We start from the raw sequence: 18,624 nt of genomic DNA, 5'->3' as shown, positions 1-18,624 counted from the left end.
GCGCGATAATATTGAATGGATTTTTTTAAAAAAATATCTCGATTAAGTTATTGTCGAGCAGTTATAAGTTCTGGTGCAAGATTTTTTTTAGTTCTCCGATCAGAAATTATTTTATCTATTGAATTGATATTTGTAAAGCCTCTTTTTGTAGAAGAGCCGGAACCATCTTTTTTCCCCCAAAGCCAAGTTTGTTAAGAGAGAAATCAAAAATAAAGAATAAACAAAAATAATTAGAGCAATGTAAATTACAGTTTATTCAAAATACTTAGCTCATAGTAAGCAAATTTTCGATTTATAGTTACTTTGCTTTGAAATACCTTGATTAAGAAAACAGTTATTGTTTTTACAAATGATCAAGACGTGCGAGTTAGTAAGAGAGAGGCTGCATCATATGATCAATATAAATCAAAACGGGAAGAAAATTCAATTGTGATGTTTGTTTTCGAGATGCTATTTAAGAAAACATGGCATTAAGGATTTGGTTAAAATTAGCTTAAGTCAGAATTCGCTCTTAATTAAATAATTTTTCAGTTTTTTTTTTTCTTTAACAAGTTTTCTCAAACTCAAATTTTCTCAAGTAATTTTTCAACAAACCTCTAATACTCAGCGCATAAATGTAGCTCTATACCTTTTACATGAAACATTTGCTATTTCATTGCATTTTTGGGGCGCTTCCCTGTGAAGGGCACCTTCAAAATGTAAGTAAATGGTGAATTTAATATGTAAACAACATTCCATATTTAGAGAAAAACTCGGTTAACCAATTACCACTACTTTATTTAATTGATTTTTCTTGTATTTATTTTATATTAAAGTATACCCATCTTGTATGATTATTAAATGAAACATTTTTGCTGTAAACCTTAAGAGCCATGCTTCCTTGATTGTGGTATTGATAAAATGAAGCTCCTTGTCTGGCATTTTCCTGTAAATTGTACGGTAGTAGCACTTTTAAGCATCAAATTGGAATCATTTCACGAGAGATGGTACTATGCTATACGACTTTTTTGAATTTTCTAAAACATTCTTGTCGGATAGACAAAGGTTTTCATTTGTACTTAGACTTGATCCTTGAATATTAAGAAGTTCATTGGAGTTCTGGGAAGCAGTTACATGTTGCTACCTTTGACAGCATCATTATATTTATTTTATTTCAAAGAAGATCTGATTTGCGCTTTCTGAATGCTTAATTATTAGCCATTAAGTAGTTCTTGACAGTTTTGATGAATAAAATATGCCTTTAAAAACAAATGAAGTTGTTCTCTTTTAAGTTCTACTTCCGTCTTGGCTGGCTACATTTTGATTAAGAATTAGTATTCAACACCTAGTGGAAAGGTGTTGTGTACAAAGTTTCTATACCTGGAATGTTTAGATAAACCAAAAAAAGTTTTAAAGTAATTCTTCTCATTGAATTGGTTTTAAAGTAAAATTGACTTTTCATTGATTACAAATTATTATTTTATTATAACAGGTGCTAGCTATTCACCGTTAATAGTATTGCATTTTGTACACAACAGACCAAGTTTGTTGCATTCTTGCATTATTAATTGCAAGTAAATTTTCTGAATAGAGGAAAAATTTGGCCTTTAACAATTTTACCTAGTCTATTAAATCAAAAAGTAAATTAAGTAGATTTCTTCGTTGCAAAAATGGACGTTAGAATCAAATATATATTTTTTTTAAAAAAGGGAGCTTTTCTAATATTTTATCTTGTATTTTAATCCATTTTCATAAATTGCATGGTTAGCTTTTTGTTGAGAAATTTGAATTTAATTACAAAACTTGTGACTTATTGTCACTTTACAGTTAAATAGTATGGTGGTGACAATAAATTGTGTAAGAATTTTATTTTTATTTTTTAGAAATACATTTATTTGATTCATTTTGGGTTTAGGGCACTTCTTGAGGAAGTAAATGGGAAGACTTCCTTCCAAAATGCAATTCCTTAACCAGACGTACCATTTTTTACTTATTTTCTTGAAATTTTATTGAAAATAGCTTCTTAAATTTTCTCTAAATTTTGTAAATATATTACATGGTTAAACCTTTTCTGTTTTATTATCTTTTTTCTGAGAATTGGTTTTAGAATAAATAACCTTGAGAAAGAATAGAGGTAGGCTTCCCTATTGTCGTCTAAAGTGTAATGTACAGTTTCAAACAGTGAGTAATATATGGAATAATTAAATATAATTCAAATATTTTGTGTGTTTGAAGATAGTCTGTTTCTGTGTTTGGAATGTTGAATATAGTAAAAAGATCAGGTTGTGTGAGGGTTCGAGCCAGACTTTGTTTGTTTTTTAGTAATCTCTAGGTCTCTTTAATCCACAATACTTCCAAAAAAACTTCTCAATTCAATTTTCTACCAGGCGGATATACTTTGGTTTCTTCTTCTGGCAAAGTTTTCCGAAATCTCGTTCGTCCATCTTCTTCTCGGCTTCCATTTTTGTATCTTGGTTTTGGAAAGGATTACTCCAAAGAACCAGATGGCTGTCAATTTTCCGAAACCATGGTAAAGGATGCCCTCCCGGGGTTAGTAATTTTACTAATTAATGGATAAATTAAGTAATCATTGCAGTAAATGAGAGTCGTTTGAGATACATATTAGATATTTATTCTTAAAAAGTGAAATGAATGCTATTATCCAGAATTATTATGAATTATCTATAAATAAGAGATATCTCAGTGAAACTCATATATCAAGTTTAATATCTTATTTTCTATCGAGTAATAATAATATTCCTTACTTATTTCTACGAATGCATTATCAATTTTATAGTTAATTATTGACTTCTTTATTTAGAATCTTTCATAGCAATAATTAAAAAAAAAAAAACTTCTAAAGGCTAATAAAAAAGAAACAATTAGAAATCAAAGCGTGTGTGAAATTGAATACATCCATTAAATCAGCCCATATATAGTAACTTAATGAGAAGGAAGATGTTTCATGTACGGTGAAAGGTGTTTTGTAAGTTTAAAAAAAGAAAAAAAAAAGAAATTATTTTAAACAATATAACTAGCGATGGTCGGAAGCAAATTTTCTCTTTCAGTTTTTAAATATGATTCAGTAAATTCAGTAAAGAGGTAGGTTTCAATTCAGCTGATGTTATAGCCTATAGGCAATTAATAAAGAAGAATTCAGTACATGTACCAGTTATGAAATATACGCATTCTAGCGGAACAAAGCTACATTAAATTAGATAATATTTATTGCTTATGGACAATTAAAAGTTTGGGCAATTAATTGTTACATAACAAAGCATTAAATTGTCATTTACATAATTTATGCACCATGTTATATGATTGAATTATCTTTCAACTAAATATCTAGTGTACATGTTAAAGATACATAATTTCGTTCGTCAGTAATTTATGCAGTTAATTTTTTACCTTTTTTTTTTTGAAATTTATTAATTGAACATTACTAGAAAATAATTCGGGGCTTAATATTGTTTTGGCCTAATGAGACATGTTTGACTATGCTATCTGTTCTTGGGTTTTTAGCGAGCTTTTAAGCATATGGATGCTTGGTACTATTAGATAATGATTAGGCTGAAGCGTTGAGAAGAGTAGAATGAACTTCATCAATATTGCAACTCCATTAAAAATTTAAAATTTTCTGCAAATTTTCGTTTTATGAAGGAGAATTTTAGGTCTGTTTTGTTCCATTGTGAGAACTTCGACTTTTTTTTTTTTTTTTCTAAGCTAAGGCAATATTGTTATTTAAATTAGTTCTTTGGGTGGAAAAGCTATGATTGACTCTATGCACAATATGAAAGTGTAGTAAGTCACTGCATTTTCTAGCAATAAGTTGTATATTACCACAATACTGAGCAAATATGTGGGAAAATGCCCGCTTTATAGATCGTGATGTCTTAATTTTTGTATACGCCTAATATTTTCAGGCTGGACTTGAAACTTAGTCCTACTACCAATTAGCTAAAATAGTGTCATAAAAGTTAGTGATCTTCTAGTTTGAAGATACTTCTGCTTTGATGATTAATATCTATTTTTTTTAATGTTCACAGTTTGAAGGTCGCGTAATGATGATCAATCAATTTATTTATGATTGTAACTTCATTGTTATATTATGTCTACACCTACTAATGTTTATTTGTAAAGCCCAGTTTAAATATAAATGATATTCAATTGTTTATTCATTATTCATGCATAAAAATATGAATTAGAAATATTATTCTTTTTAAATTATTTCTGCTACTGCTATTGGGTCGAAAAATAGCCATTTTTTTTTAATAGATCAATTTGCTGAATGATTTTATTAAAAGTTGACTTTTTCACGCAATGGTTAGTTATGCTTATTCCCCACCTGTAAAATGCAGGTTGTTGTGCGAGATCCAACATAAAATTTTGTATATTTACCAATACGATCTGGATTTTGATCAAAATCCTTTAGCCGGAACTATGACATCCCTATTTTTAATATTTCTGTTCCGCTCAAAAGGGAAGGAAGATATTGCGATTGTACGGATTGTGTTTTGATTTGAAACATTTTGAGATTTTTTGAATGTGTAAAAGTAGTTGTCTTAAGTTGGACTGTACGGGTGTGTGCGGAAAATTATAGGAAATTTAAAAAGGACTCGTAACAATTTTCTTTACATTTCTTCAACAAAATACAACTTAAAGCAATTTCCGGGTGGTAAGCGTGGTTATGGATATTTTTAAGAAAAAGTCGTGTGAGTATTATATATATATTTTTTTTTTAATGTTTAAGGCGCGTCAACATCTAAGGTTATTGACGCCCGGAGCTTTTTTCAGTGCATTGCCGGCCTCCGGACAGCGTTCTCTCGTTACAGGCAACACTGTCCATCAACGGACAGTGAGCTGTAAGTAGCTCCTAGGAAGAGAAAATCTAAGGGTCAGCAGCTGGATTCGAACCCGGGACCTCCGCGTGAGAGTCCAGTACGCTAACCGCATAGCTAATCCCTTCCCTGAGTATTATATTAAGAATTTTTTTGTTGTCTATTTATTATTGACATATTGAATCAGCTGTTCGCTATGTAGGTTATAGAACCTGAACACCTGTTTCTAAAAAAGCAGCAGATGATAAATAGCTCTAGTTAGAGAATGAAAACATGATTAAATTTAAAATTAGCTACCATTTTTTTTTTTTATTCTTTAGATTATTTAGTCTGGACACATGTGTATATAAATATGTGTTGCAAAATCGCATATGTGCCCTAATTGCATGCAAAGACTGTGCGTATTCAATCTAAAATAAACGCACCTACTATAAATAAGTATAATAAACAAAGAGAATTATATATTTTGAGCAATATTCAGTGTAATTTTAAACAAGAATTTTCTATTACATGTTATTTACTTCTTTGAACTCATCAACAATGTTTATTGTAAGATATATTGGAAAAAATCCAAAATATGTTTATGTTAAACTGGGTATTCCCTTTCAAGTAAATTGCCGAGTTATATTAAAATATTTTATTAAAGTTTTCTGACGTCAGTGTTGGAAGTCTGTGGTGGATACAGCAAGGAAATCAGACTCTGATGAGAATACTGCTCTCAGGAAGGAACTGAGCTATCTTAAAGGAAGAAAAACAATAATAGATACGGTTCTTATCTATGGAATTGAAACTTGGCTAATGACGCAGAAGGTTTACTGTTAAACAGAATGTTGAAAGAAGCTGTTTTAAATAAATACAAAATAATAATGACAATATCGAATTAATTCGGACGGTTGATGGATATACATAAATGACATTCTAGAGAAAAGGAAAACGGAAATTAGTACCATGGCATCTGAGAAGAATGGCTCCGGAGGCGGTCAGAAGAAATTAGGAAAGCAGTCGGCGATTTCGAAGATTAATCTAATCATAAAGGTCAATGGTAAAACAGCGGTTGTTGAAGCCTGATAGTAATCCTGAAAATGAGGGTCTGATTAAGTAGGGATATGGATTTTTTTTAAACTTGTTTCCTTCTTATTCCATGGAATCAGCTTCCTCTATTTCTCGCCATATTGTTGGTGCCCTTATTATACAGAGATAATAGCAGATAGTCAAAACAAATAAGTCAAAAATAAAATCCACTCTGATATTCCATTATGTTTAAATCTAAAGTTCTTTAAAAGATGGCTCCATCTGATAAGTCAGTGGGTATCGCCTTTTTTTTTTTTTAAATTTGCCCTTCCGACCATCCACTTTTGGTTGGTTTAAATTAGTACCTAACTGTAACCTTCGCTGAAGAGGCCCATCCAGCGTCTATCAATATTCATTGTGTTTATATATACATAAAAAGGAATGACCTATTTATTCAAAATATTCACCTGACTAGAGTTCGACGACCCGACAATAAGTTGTTTACAAATAGGGAATGACGTAGTGGTTAGTGGGCATGCCCACATGATATTTATGGTATCATTGCATAAATTAACGGTATATGTTGTATTAATATAACCCAATGGTTATATTACCTTCTTTTCTACCTCTCTTACTCGCTCTTAAAGTTGATTGCTCTTTCTAGATTACAAAGTTCTGATCAGGGAGTTTAACCAATCTTGGAAAACTTAATTACACGATTAGCTGCGATAACGCTTTGGATTAACTGGTCTGAAGTGCGCAACCGTTTTGAGGTTCCTTCTTTAAAGAATCAACATCGCCATTGATATTGGATTTCAGGTTTTATTTTACTTTCATTTATAACTACAGCGATCTTATCAAATCGAAAAATTACTAAATGCTCAAATATTTCGTTTGGGCACTTTCAGTGGACCGAGAGCAAATTAGTGATCATACTTCATTCGGTAATATCAAGTTGTATATGGGTTGATCTTTTAAAAAAATTATAGTTTTTTGAAGGGAGCCTTTTAAATATGGGGCTAACTCCTCTCCTATAGTAATAAGTACAACTTCGAGACCACCCAAAAAACTTGTCTCATCCCTCTTAAGAGGAAGTCATATTTAGTAATGTCACAAATCTATTATAATTTTTGTTTTTTATTTAGTCTATAAGTGTTTTAGATTGAATAATGATCTGATGATTGTGTAGCGAGATATTGAGACTTACATTTAGAGCGTGTTTTGAAACATGAAAAATTTAGCGGCCATTTTATCCTAAAGTAAATTACCTATAGAATTTATTTTTTACTCTTATATAGAGACTGATATTGTCTATAGATTTTTAAAATTTCGTAATGATTTGTTGTACGTGAAGCGAGATATTCGTGGTTAAATTCTCAGTATTTTTAACTATGAAAAGTTTAGCTACCATTTTATCCTAAACTAAATTGCCTATAGAATTTATTTTTTACTCATATATAGAGTAATATAGCCTATAATTGCTCAAAATATCATAATGATCTGATAAATATTATAGCGTGAAATAGAGACTTACATTTAGAGTGTTTTGAACTATGAATAATTTTTGTTATTATTAGTTAGCGATTTTTTTTGCGCAATTTCAAAGTCCTCAATTACGATATTCGAAATACCTCACCAGATTTTATTCTAAAACTAATAATTTTATCCTAACTTCTAGATTAATTGATTTCTTTGTTTTTTGCTAACCTTGAATTGCAGGCAAATAAAATTCTAGTCAAAAATGTAAACAATGGAAGGAAGCCGACGATCACTCTTTAAATTAATACCGCGTTCCCTCTATCTCTTTCTCGTTCTTCCATGTTTTCTGTTCAATGACTTCTTATTTAAACTCTATTTATTGTCTACATGCCCAGACTGGCCTCTCGTTAGACACCTTCCCGCTTTAGGGGCTAACAACCCCAAATACTAGATGAACATTTTTTTTTTTTTTTTTTTTTTTTTTTTTTAATCTTTTATTGTAACTTACCACTGCAACAGTTGTTGCAACATGCAAATATGGTGAAAGAGAAAAGAAATAACAGGAAATCATGATTGGAGAAGGCACCCAGTGGTGTCACTCCAGTAACGTGCTCAGCTACACTGCTCTCACGATGAGAGAAGATCACGAGGCCATCTTCTCTTCAATCTCCTTAGAGGATTACCTGGTAATGTGGAGGAAGATAGGTGTTCAATTAAAGGATTAGGATGAGCTGCTGTAGAGGAATGAAATTTTAAGAAACGAGTGTTAGCAAGATCTGTAATGAAAGGGATTTTGAGGTCATTATGGATAGTGGAGGTTAAATACATAGAACGGAGCATTAAGAAGTTTTCGAAGTATTTTTGACTGTAATGTCTGGAGACGTAGTGAGTTGGAACGCTTAGTAGATCCCCATACTTCGATGCCGTATGACCAAATGGGTCGCAGTAACATTAGATATAAGAGTCTTTTGTTGTCTAGGTTAAGTTTCGATCGTTTGTCAAGTAGTCTGGCGAGAAGTTTGTAGCGCTGGTTAGTTTCTTGTCTTTTCAGTCTAGTGTGGGGATTCCATGTCAACCGTTTGTCTAGGTACAGTCCAAGGTAGCGTACTTTGTCCACAGTTAGTACAGGAGTTTGGTTCAAGATGACAGGAGGTAGGATTTTCCGTCTGAGAGTAAATACTATAAACTTTGACTTCGAAACGTTGGTTTTGATTCTCCATTTGAAAAGCCAGTCCTGTAAGTGGTTGATGTGTGTTTGTAGAGTTCGTGTAGCGATAAGAGGATCGGAATGTGGTGATAAGATAGCAGTATCGTCAGCAAAGGTGGAGAGGATAGTATTTGGATGTTGAGGTATGTCTGCTGTATACAAGGAGTAAAGAATAGGACCTAGGACACTGCCCTGAGGAACACCAGCTCGAGCTAGACGGATATCAGAGTCTGCTGCTCCACAGCTGACTCTGAAATACCGATCTTTTAGGTAAGATTTGAGGATGAGGTAGTAAGTATGAGGAAGAATCTCCCTCAGCTTAAACAGTAGTCCCTCGTGCCACACCCTGTCGAACGCCTGAGCGACGTCAAGGAAAACAATACTGCTTTCGCTCGAGGGAGGTAGCAATAGTGTCTACAACGCGAAGCACCTGATGAGAAGTTGAGTGATGTCTCCGAAATCCGAATTGATGATCCGGAATCATATTTTGTTCTGACACCAAAGGATAAAGTCTTTTAAGAAGTAGCTTTTCGAGGATTTTGGAAAGAAGAGGTAGTAAGCAAATTGGTCGGTAGGAAGTAATACTAGTGATGGGTTTCGTCGGTTTTGGTATCATTTTGATGATTGAGAATTTCCACAGAGTGGGAAAGTGCGTCGTTCTGAGGACAGAGTTGTAAAGCAGTGTGAGGAATAGTATGGCTTTTCTTGGAAGTTCGTTTAAGATGGTTGAGGTTATGAGATCGTAGCCAGGTGATTTTTTAGGTAGTCGGCGAATTTCGTTCATTACGTCTGCAGGTGTAAAGGGTTTTGGTGGTAGGCTGAGTTGAAGAGGGACGTCCAGTCTGTTGTTAACGTCTGTGGCATGTCGCTGGTCTAATATGTCGGTATGGCGAGAATATATTTGTAAGGTAGGTTGCAAATAAGTTAGCTTCCTCTTCATCGGACTTGGTCCAAGAGCCATTGTCCTGACGAAGTGGAGATGATATTTGCTTATACTTCAATATTCTTCTAGTAACGGTCCATAGAGATTTATTTTCAGTTGTTAGTTGTTCAGTGAAGTCGCCGCAATGCCTGTCATTATAATATTTCTGTAACTCTAGTTTTAGTTGTCTGGTTAGTCTGTTCAAAGTTCGTTTGTATGATGGGTACCTTTGATTTTGCCATTGGTTTCTAGCTCGTCTTTTGGCTGTGATTAGATGAACATTAATCTTATGTTTCAAGTTTTTAAATAAATCCAACAGATTTTATTTTTAAATTAAAAAACGGATCAATAATCCAATTTACAGAAACAATAATAATAAAAAAAAATAATACAAATAGTTCTCAGTCTATAATTTAGGTTTATAATTAGGCTTTAGCATTTAATTTTACCTTTTAGAGGATATTATACAGATACATATATACGTACAATACAAATAGTTCAAAGAAATGGTTGACATCTGGCTTTATTTAGAAAATTTTGTGTATCTGTGCCAAAGAAATCTAAGTTAAAATGATTGACTGTCTGCATCATACGAAAGATAGGGGAGTAAAAAAACGTAATTATGTTTGCAATAAGGTACATTAAATTTTAAAAAGATTGTCAAATACAGATTGACTTTTAAAAACCAATTCACAATTGATTCAGATCTCTAAGGATCCATATTCAGTCTAAATGCTTATCTATACTAACTCTTAGTAAATTTATTACTAAAATGTTCTTAATCGAAATTAATAATGTAATACATGGGATTATCTCAGTGGTTACTGTATACTGGAATCCAACCCGAGATCATGAGTTCGAATCCTGCTGTTTGGCTCTTAAATCTTTGGCTCCCAGGAGCTTCTTACAGCTCACTGTACCGGCGGCGATAGACAGTATTGTCTGTAACGAAGAGAACACTGCCTGGAAACCTGGCTGTGCACTGAAAAAAGCTCCGGGCGCCAATAACCTTAGATGTTGACGCGCCTTAAATCATTAAAATAACTTGTGATTTTGATGCACCAAATAATACGTTGTTTTTTTTTAAATTTACGTTAAAGGGAATTTTTATGGGATTCATTCAAAATTAAAACTGTCCGGTAGGACAGTTGTATAAGGGTTGATCGTCAAAAAATGCACTAAAAAGCGTAACGTTGAAAAACACCCAACTTTGACAATTTTTTTCTCTTTTTCTATAAAAGATAAAATTCCCAAATTTTCTTTATAATATAGGGCAAATCCTCCTTTATGACTGTAATGTTTTGCAACAACACAGATCGAATAGATTTCGAGAAAAAAGTTGCTGAAAATGAGCAAAAACGGCATTTTCAAAAATTGGTCGTTGTTGTTGTTGTTGTTGTTCTTGTTGTTACCTTTTTTGTAAACAACGTAGCGCCTAAACGCGTGAACCGGTTTTCATGAATGAGGTGTCATTCGATTCGGAATTTTATGTAGATGTGCCTTTTGGGGGTTTCGACGCTGTACATCGAATGGGAGAGGAGTTAGCCCCCTTTATGTAAGGCCCCCTCCAAAATTATTATTACTAATTACTCTGTAAATCATGGCCCGATTTTGATAAAATTTGGTAGGATGATAGGGTTAGGGCTCCCCTACGTAACATTAAAGCGGCGATCAGCTCTTACACTTGTTAAGGAGAAGTATGGCAATCGTTGCAAATTATTGACACGTGAACCTATTTTCATGAATGAAGTGTCATTCGAATCGAATTTTTGTTCAGATTTGCACTTTGAAAGTCTCGACGCTGTGCCTTATAAGGAGGGGAGTTCGCCCCACCCAAATAAGGCCCTTTCTAAAACTATTATTACCAATATTTTTATAACGCTTATTCCGATTTTGATAAAATTCAGCTCGAATAAGTGGTTAAAGCTCCTCTACATTGCTGATGCTCTTGCACCTACTAAGAGGAAGTACTGCAATCGTTTAAATTATCAATGAGTGAACCGATTTAAATCAATGAATTGTCGTTCGATTAAAAATCTTTGCCTCTTTGCCTTTTAGGGAGAAGTACTGCAATCGTAGTTTATTTTTCTTACTCCTCTTAAAAGGAAGTACTGAAATCGCAGTTTAATTTTGCTATTTACGTACAAATACCTTCCTATGTTATTCAAAACGCTTTTTCAAAAAAATTGTTATTGAGGATGGTTTGGGGGAACGCAACTATAATCATTCTTTAAAATGATCTCTCCAGTGGTAGTTACGGTTCCGACTTAACACCTTATCAGATTATAATGATAGAACTGTTTATTCCAAATTTTAAAAAAATCTGTAAAGAAGATATGTAACTTTGTAAAATAAACAAAAAGGAAAATCTATCCAAAAGGTACAAAAATCTCCTTAACAAAAACTTACAGTTTAAAATGTTAAGTATAAGGGTTGATTAAACGCCAAAAGGTACACAAATCAGCAGTACCCAACATTTCATTAATACTTCATTAATAGTTAAGTAATTCTACTGCATTAATTTTCATTAATAAGTTATTTTTTAGAATTTATTAGATGTCACAGACCCTTATGCTGGCCACTTCATTTATAATATTTTTTTGTTATAATTATGATAAATCACATATATATGTACATGCATGTTAAAGTAGAAAAAGACAAAGTTAGAGTAGGCTACTGTCTTGAATTCGTCTTACCGAAATATTCGTGAGCACAAATAACACACAGTTAATAACAAGTAGATTATTCAACAACAATTATTCATTTCTCAATTGTAATTTAATTTAATTATACCTAGATTGAGAATGTAATTGAAGAAAACTGTATTATTTGCGATAAAGCCAGATAATTATTACAAACGTTTGACTACTTCATAAAATAACAATTACTTTAATCGAAGAATGAACTTAAACCGACGATTTTTATTTAAAAATAAAAATAAATAAATAAAATAAACAATATCATTGATGTAAGTTTTTTATAAAAAAAAGTTTTGAATTTTTTAGCCTCATAATTTTTTTTTATTGTTTATAACGTTTTTCTTTTTAACCTGTAATTAATAGTTTGATTATTATAAATAACTAGATATGACAGTCAGTCTACAGTGCTACTTGAACATATATTTTGTAGACGAAAATGGCCAGCATAAGGGTCTGTGACATCTAATAAATTCTAAAAAATAACTTATTAATGAAAATTAATGCAGTAGAATTACTTAACTATTAATGAAGTATTAATGAAATGTTGGGTACTGCTGATTTGTGTACCTTTTGGCGTTTAATCAACCCTTATACTTAACATTTTAAACTGTAAGTTTTTGTTAAGGTTTGAATCAAAAGCTCCAAGTTAAAATTGCATCCAAATTTTGTTAACAGTAACCTATTATTATCAATTTAAAGTTAAGATTTTTTTACAAATTTGGATCTAGGTTGTGCATAAATATACTGTAAGAGAGAGGGGAAGCTAACTCCATTTTCTAAAGACCACTTTGCCCAAAACGTAGAGAAAGTCTTAAAAAACCAGTATTTATTGCGCCGGGCGGGAAAAACCTTAAATTTTGGAAATTTACAAGATCTCGCAATACTTGCTACTTTAAGATCGGTAACAACTAGTAAAACTCGTTAAGTTACTTATTATGCATTGACCTAATTAACAATTATATAATAATTGCATAAACAGTTGTGAATTTAAACAATCACATTCCTAGTAACTAGTCATACTTCCTATCTTTGGAACTCCACAATTTATTACATAGGCGCCTTACAATATTAAGGCGTGAGATGAAATAAACAATGTTAACGACTCGTGGGTGTCTGTCAAGTTAAGTTGAGATGTTCCTCTCCGCGTCTACAAAAATAATTTATCACATTTTACAATTACAGTCATCGTATATTCCACTGGTATTCGAGCCAACTTATTTATATCTGTACAATGTTTAAATTTTCAGATTTTTTCTGAAAAATGAATCAGAATTAGAACGTTCAACGGATATTTCTTTTTCTGTTATTTTTTTTTTTGAATTGCAGTTGATATTATTGTACAAATGTAAGTTTCTGAAGAATCGAACGATTTTATTTAGAAGAATGATCGGATCGTCTTCGATTGGTCGAAAAAGAATGCCTTCTTCTCTATTTATTAATTGTTTTGGTGGTTTTATTTATACACATTAGCCATTATTTTTACTGTTGGCTCCTAATGCCTCAATATACCACTGTATTGGCGGATAAAAACCAGCCCTATCTTTTCCCAATATACAATTTGAGGAATAGTGCAGCCTCTTTCACTTCTCTTTTCATCATGATTGCCACTCTTCTACTCCTTTCTTTAAAAAATGCCCCGTCAATAAGAGGTCAAATCATTCCTGACTGAAATTTTGCACTTACCAAATGCTAGCCAGTGAAGGCAGCTGTTACTTTTATTCAGTTACTGATTTCAGCGCCTTTGTTTAATAGATTCCGTACCTACCATTTCTAGTCAAGGTATTGGTGTAGTGGTTATGAAGTGTGGCTTTGTAAGTGGGAGATTCCAAGTTCGGGCCCCGCGTGTAGCTACTTTTTATTTGTTAAAAATAAAAAAATAGTAAAGTTCGTGATTCCGCCTCCGTCCATGACACCTAATATAAAATAGGCGATTACTTTTCTTAAACGTTCTAGATCAGTGATTCCCAAAGTGTGCGCCGTGGCTCCCCGGAGCGCCGCGAAATATTCAATTAAACCATTCGGCAATTTGGTAGCATGGAACTTTCTGATTTTTGGATATCAGTAGAAAAGGAATATCCACTGGTTAGTGGTAAAGCTCTACGAATATTAATTCCATTTGCAACATCCTATTGGTGCGAAGCTGGGTTTTCGGCGGTCGCGTTAATAAAAAGTAAATATCGCTCGAAAATTAACGGTGAACCAGAAATGAGGGTAGCCATATCCAATTTTATTCCGAGATTTGAGAAGTTGCGTTGTGAACATCAAGCCCATCCATCCCATTAATAATTTTAATAATGTTAATCATCAATGGACGTTCAGTAAATTGTTTGTGAATTTAAAATTCGTGTTTAATTTATTTTCCAACTAACCTAACCACATGGTGGTTGTCCCGTCTCTCTCGATATGGATATTACCGAAACAGTTGAAATTAGATATTTTATGTTATCCCAAGAAAAATAGTGAGTATCTGTTTTTAATTTTTCGATGTTAAATGGGTAATCGCTTTTGAAAAGGAAAGTTTTCCAATTTTACAAGAAAGTCAAAAATTTAGAAAAAAAAATCATGTATTAAGGGCGTCGCGGAGAAAATCCGATTATTTAGGGAACCGCAAACCGAAAAAGATTGGGTACCTCTGTTCTAGACCTTTACGCCTATATTAAAAATGGTAATTTAGGATGTTAAAATTGGGATCAAGTCCAGCTTTTTGTGAAATTTCGTTCAAAAACGGACTCTATTTGATTCCCTCAGACAGTAAGTAGTAAAGGAAAGTTAAAAAATATAAAATACGAGGGTCGTTTGAAAAGTCCGTGCAAAAATAAAAACTACTTAATTTTTTGGGGTAAACCTTTTTTATTTTTCAACATAGTCTCCTTTTAGGCTTATACACTTCGTCCAACGCTGCTCTAGTTTGTTGATCCCTTCTGAATAATAGGATTTGTCCAAGTCTGAAAAATAGCCATTCGTTTCTGCAATCACCTCCTCGTTTGAATAAAATCTTTTTCCCGCCAGCCATTTCTTCATATTGGGGAACAAATAGTAGTCCGAGGGAGCCAAGTCTGGAGAATAGGGGGGATGCGAAACGAGTTGGAACCCTATTTCCATTAATTTTGCGACCACAACTGCTGAGGTGTGAGCTGGTGCGTTGTCGTGTTGGAAAAGGACTTTTTTGTGGGCCAATCGTGGGCGTTTTTCTTGCAGCTCGGTTTTCAAACGGTCCAATAACGATGAATAATATGCACCTGTAATAGTTTTACCTTTTTCCAGATAGTCGATGAGGATTATTCCTTGCGAATCCCAAAAGACAGTCGCCATAATCTTTCCGGCCGAAGGAACGGTCTTCGCCTTTTTTGGCGCAGATTCCCCCTTGGTAACCCATTGTTTAGATTGTTCTTTGGTCTCAGGAGTGTAGTGATGTATCCATGTTTCATCCACAGTGACGAAACGACGCTTAAAGTCCTGCGGATTCTTCTGGAACAGCTGCAAACCGTCCTTGCAACACTTCACACGATTTCGTTTTTGGTCAAGCGTGAGCAATCGCGGCACCAATCTTGCGGATAGCTTTGTCATGTCCAAATGTTGATGCAAAATATTATGTACCCGTTCATTCGAGATGTCCACAGCACTAGCAAACTCACGCACCTTCACTCTTCTGTCATCCATCACCATATCATGGATTTTATCAATGATTTCTGGAGTAGTAACCTCAACAGGGCGTCCAGAACGTTCAGCGTCACTTGTGCCCATATGGCCACTCCGAAAATTTTGAAACCACTTATAAACTGTTCTAATCGAAGGTGCAGAATCACCATAATGTTTATCAAGCTTCTCTTTAGTCTCCTGAGGCGTTTTGCCTTTCATAAAGTAGTGTTCAATCAACACACGAAATTCTTTTTCGTCCATTTTTTGAAAATCACTCGACTTCCTCGATTCAAACGAATGCCAAACACAAAGAAATAGACCGATCTGGCTGAAACTTGGTGTGTGTTCTTCCAAGAGATGCTACTAACTAAACATAACCTCGATACGCGCCAGTGGTGCTATCTCTCTGACTTTGCACGGACTTTTCAAACGACCCTCGGATATTATAATATTTCGCCCTTAAGTATTTTTATATTCTCGTTCAATTGACCCACTCGATTCTAATTTATTCATTTGCCTCATTTTTCGTAGGATGGTTAGGCGTTTATTGATATGCCGCTTTAGAACAACGCACGGTATAAGTTCTATGTTATTGTTGTAATGAAAGTGAGGTAAATACATTTTCAGAATTGCTCTTTCACAAAATAATTAAAATTGAAAATTCAAAACTATTCCTCCATCTTATCAGTCAAGTAAATACTTAGAAATCCAAATTTTTTGTATAATACAATATTTAGCGGTGATAAAGGAATAATTTATGCTTAATATTTAAAAATAGCTTATGTTAGTCTTTAATTAATATGGACAATAAAACTGTACAGCAAGTTAGATGGGACTTAATTGATCGTGAGCATCCTTATTGTTCCTAGCTTACACAATAAGAAAGGAATTCATGAGTCAACCGTCCAAAGACTCACTTTACTCGAAGAACTGTAGAGCACTTAAAGAGCATAGATTAAAGAATTTGATTATATAAAACAAATATCATTTATTCTAGCGGTTTTTACTTTATTTCATTTATTATTAAGGAAGTTATACTATTAGTGTCTGCATTTTGTAGTGATGTATTTTTTGTTGGTAAGCTAGTTTTGTGTTCTGTTTCTATAGCAGTTTCCTCAGTATAGTCGGGAAATCGTATTTTCTTCAAGGAAAAGATCAAAGTTGTAGACATTTAGTTGGGAATATAGTACATTGATTGTAAGAAAAATTAGGCGCCACGGTAGCCGAGCGGGTTAAGAGGCGAGACCTGCAAAGTTAATATGCATTGTGGTACTGGGTTCGATTCCCGGTCTTGGCCTTGGATTTTATTTAATGGTTAAATGAGTTGGTAGCATCTAGTTGGTAGTTGGACGTTAAGCCCCGCCTGAAAAAATAGGCGATTACTTTACTTTACTTTTTGTAAGGAAAATTGTTAGAGTTTGTTTTTGAGAAATTGCGTAAAATTGATGGATTGTTTTATTTATTGTTTCTTGGGTTAGAAAAAAACCCGCAAGGATCTGAGGCCTTCATAAAGTTCTTATCTTAAATCTTCAGTGACCTTCAACTGACAGAGATCCTGTCTTGGTTATCTGTCCAGTACCAAATAGCCTAAACTTAAACCACAAGAAGTGAAGATATTATGTCAAGTAATAACTACACAATCTCTTGCATCTCATCTTCACAGCACACAACTAAGGGCATTGGTCTCCTTTCCGGATGGTATTCAGGTATTTAGCCACAGAAGCATACCCCCAGTCCAACACCTGTCGTAGGAATTCTTAAACGCTTCTTTCTCCAGATCCTGCAAGAAATTAGGTGGTACCTGGAAATAATATACCTTCTATAAAACTCTTAACCTGTTGACATCCTCTTCCCTCAGTCTTGAGCAGAGGTCGCCAAAGTGGTCTGTATAGACCCCCAGGGGTCTATTTAACAAAAGTAGGGGTCGATTGGGGGTCTTATTTATAATTACTTATTATTTAATAAATATTAAGGTATTTAAAGTTCAACTTTTTTTAAATTTATTTATTTTGTAATTTACAATCTGTATAAATATATACAATAAGTAAATAGGAGGTGAATGAGATGAACTGGTGCGGGAAGAGCAGGAGGAGAGAAGCTACCCAGCGGTAGCACTCTCTATATGAGAGAGGAGAATGTGTGGAGGAGAGTGTGAGGAGGAGAGAGGAGAGATAGAATAATGGCGTTTAGTTCTTCAGACTGTAAGGAAGTCACGGCGCCACTGGCGATTCAGTCGGCGAGGAGGATTGTCAGGAATGTCAGAGGAGGCGAGAGACTGTACTAGAGGATTAGAGCTAGTCGAGAGAGTAGTATGGAATTTTTGGTATTTAGTCTTAGCGAGTTGGTCTATGGAGGGAATGTTGAGGTCGGTGTGAAGGATGAGGTTAGTCACCATACAAAAGGAGCGTCAGCTATCTGTCGGAGGAGTTTTGACTGAAATGTCCTGTACTGTCCATATGTTTGTAGGTTTGGCTGAACCCCACAGCTCTAGTCCGTAAGTCCACATAGGTGTGAGAATAGTGTTGTATATTAAGCGTTTGAGTTCAATTGGGTAATTTGGAGCGTCGTCCAAGAAGTCTGTAAAGCATTTTCGCACGTTTTGTCATTGCTTGTCTTTTAAGTCTAGTGTTGTGGGTTCCACGTGAGTCGTTTGTCTATGTAGAGCCCAAGGTAGCGCACCAGATCTGTACAAAGAAGAGGATAAAGTTCAACATTAAGATATTTTTCATAAAACTATTGTTACACAATGTAAAATTACTTTAATAAATGTTTAAAATCATAAAATAAATATACAAACACAGTACCTAATAGAAAGTTTTTAATTAACTGAAAATTAACTTTTATGGGGGT

General features: G+C 33.7%; 1 protein-coding gene across 4 annotated transcripts in view; it reads left to right on the top strand.

Moving 5' to 3' along the window:
* 5PtaseI (inositol polyphosphate-5-phosphatase A) overlaps nucleotides 1-18,624 on the top strand; it is a 97,239-nt gene that overhangs the window by 33,058 nt on the left and 45,557 nt on the right. The window lies entirely within an intron of this gene.

This window comes from Rhodnius prolixus, unplaced genomic scaffold, assembly GCF_049639745.1.
Source record: "Rhodnius prolixus isolate KJV_2025 unplaced genomic scaffold, Rpr scaffold_7, whole genome shotgun sequence".
In the NCBI taxonomy this organism is placed as follows: Eukaryota; Metazoa; Arthropoda; class Insecta; order Hemiptera; family Reduviidae; genus Rhodnius; species Rhodnius prolixus.
This window is presented reverse-complemented; position numbering and strand designations above follow the sequence as displayed.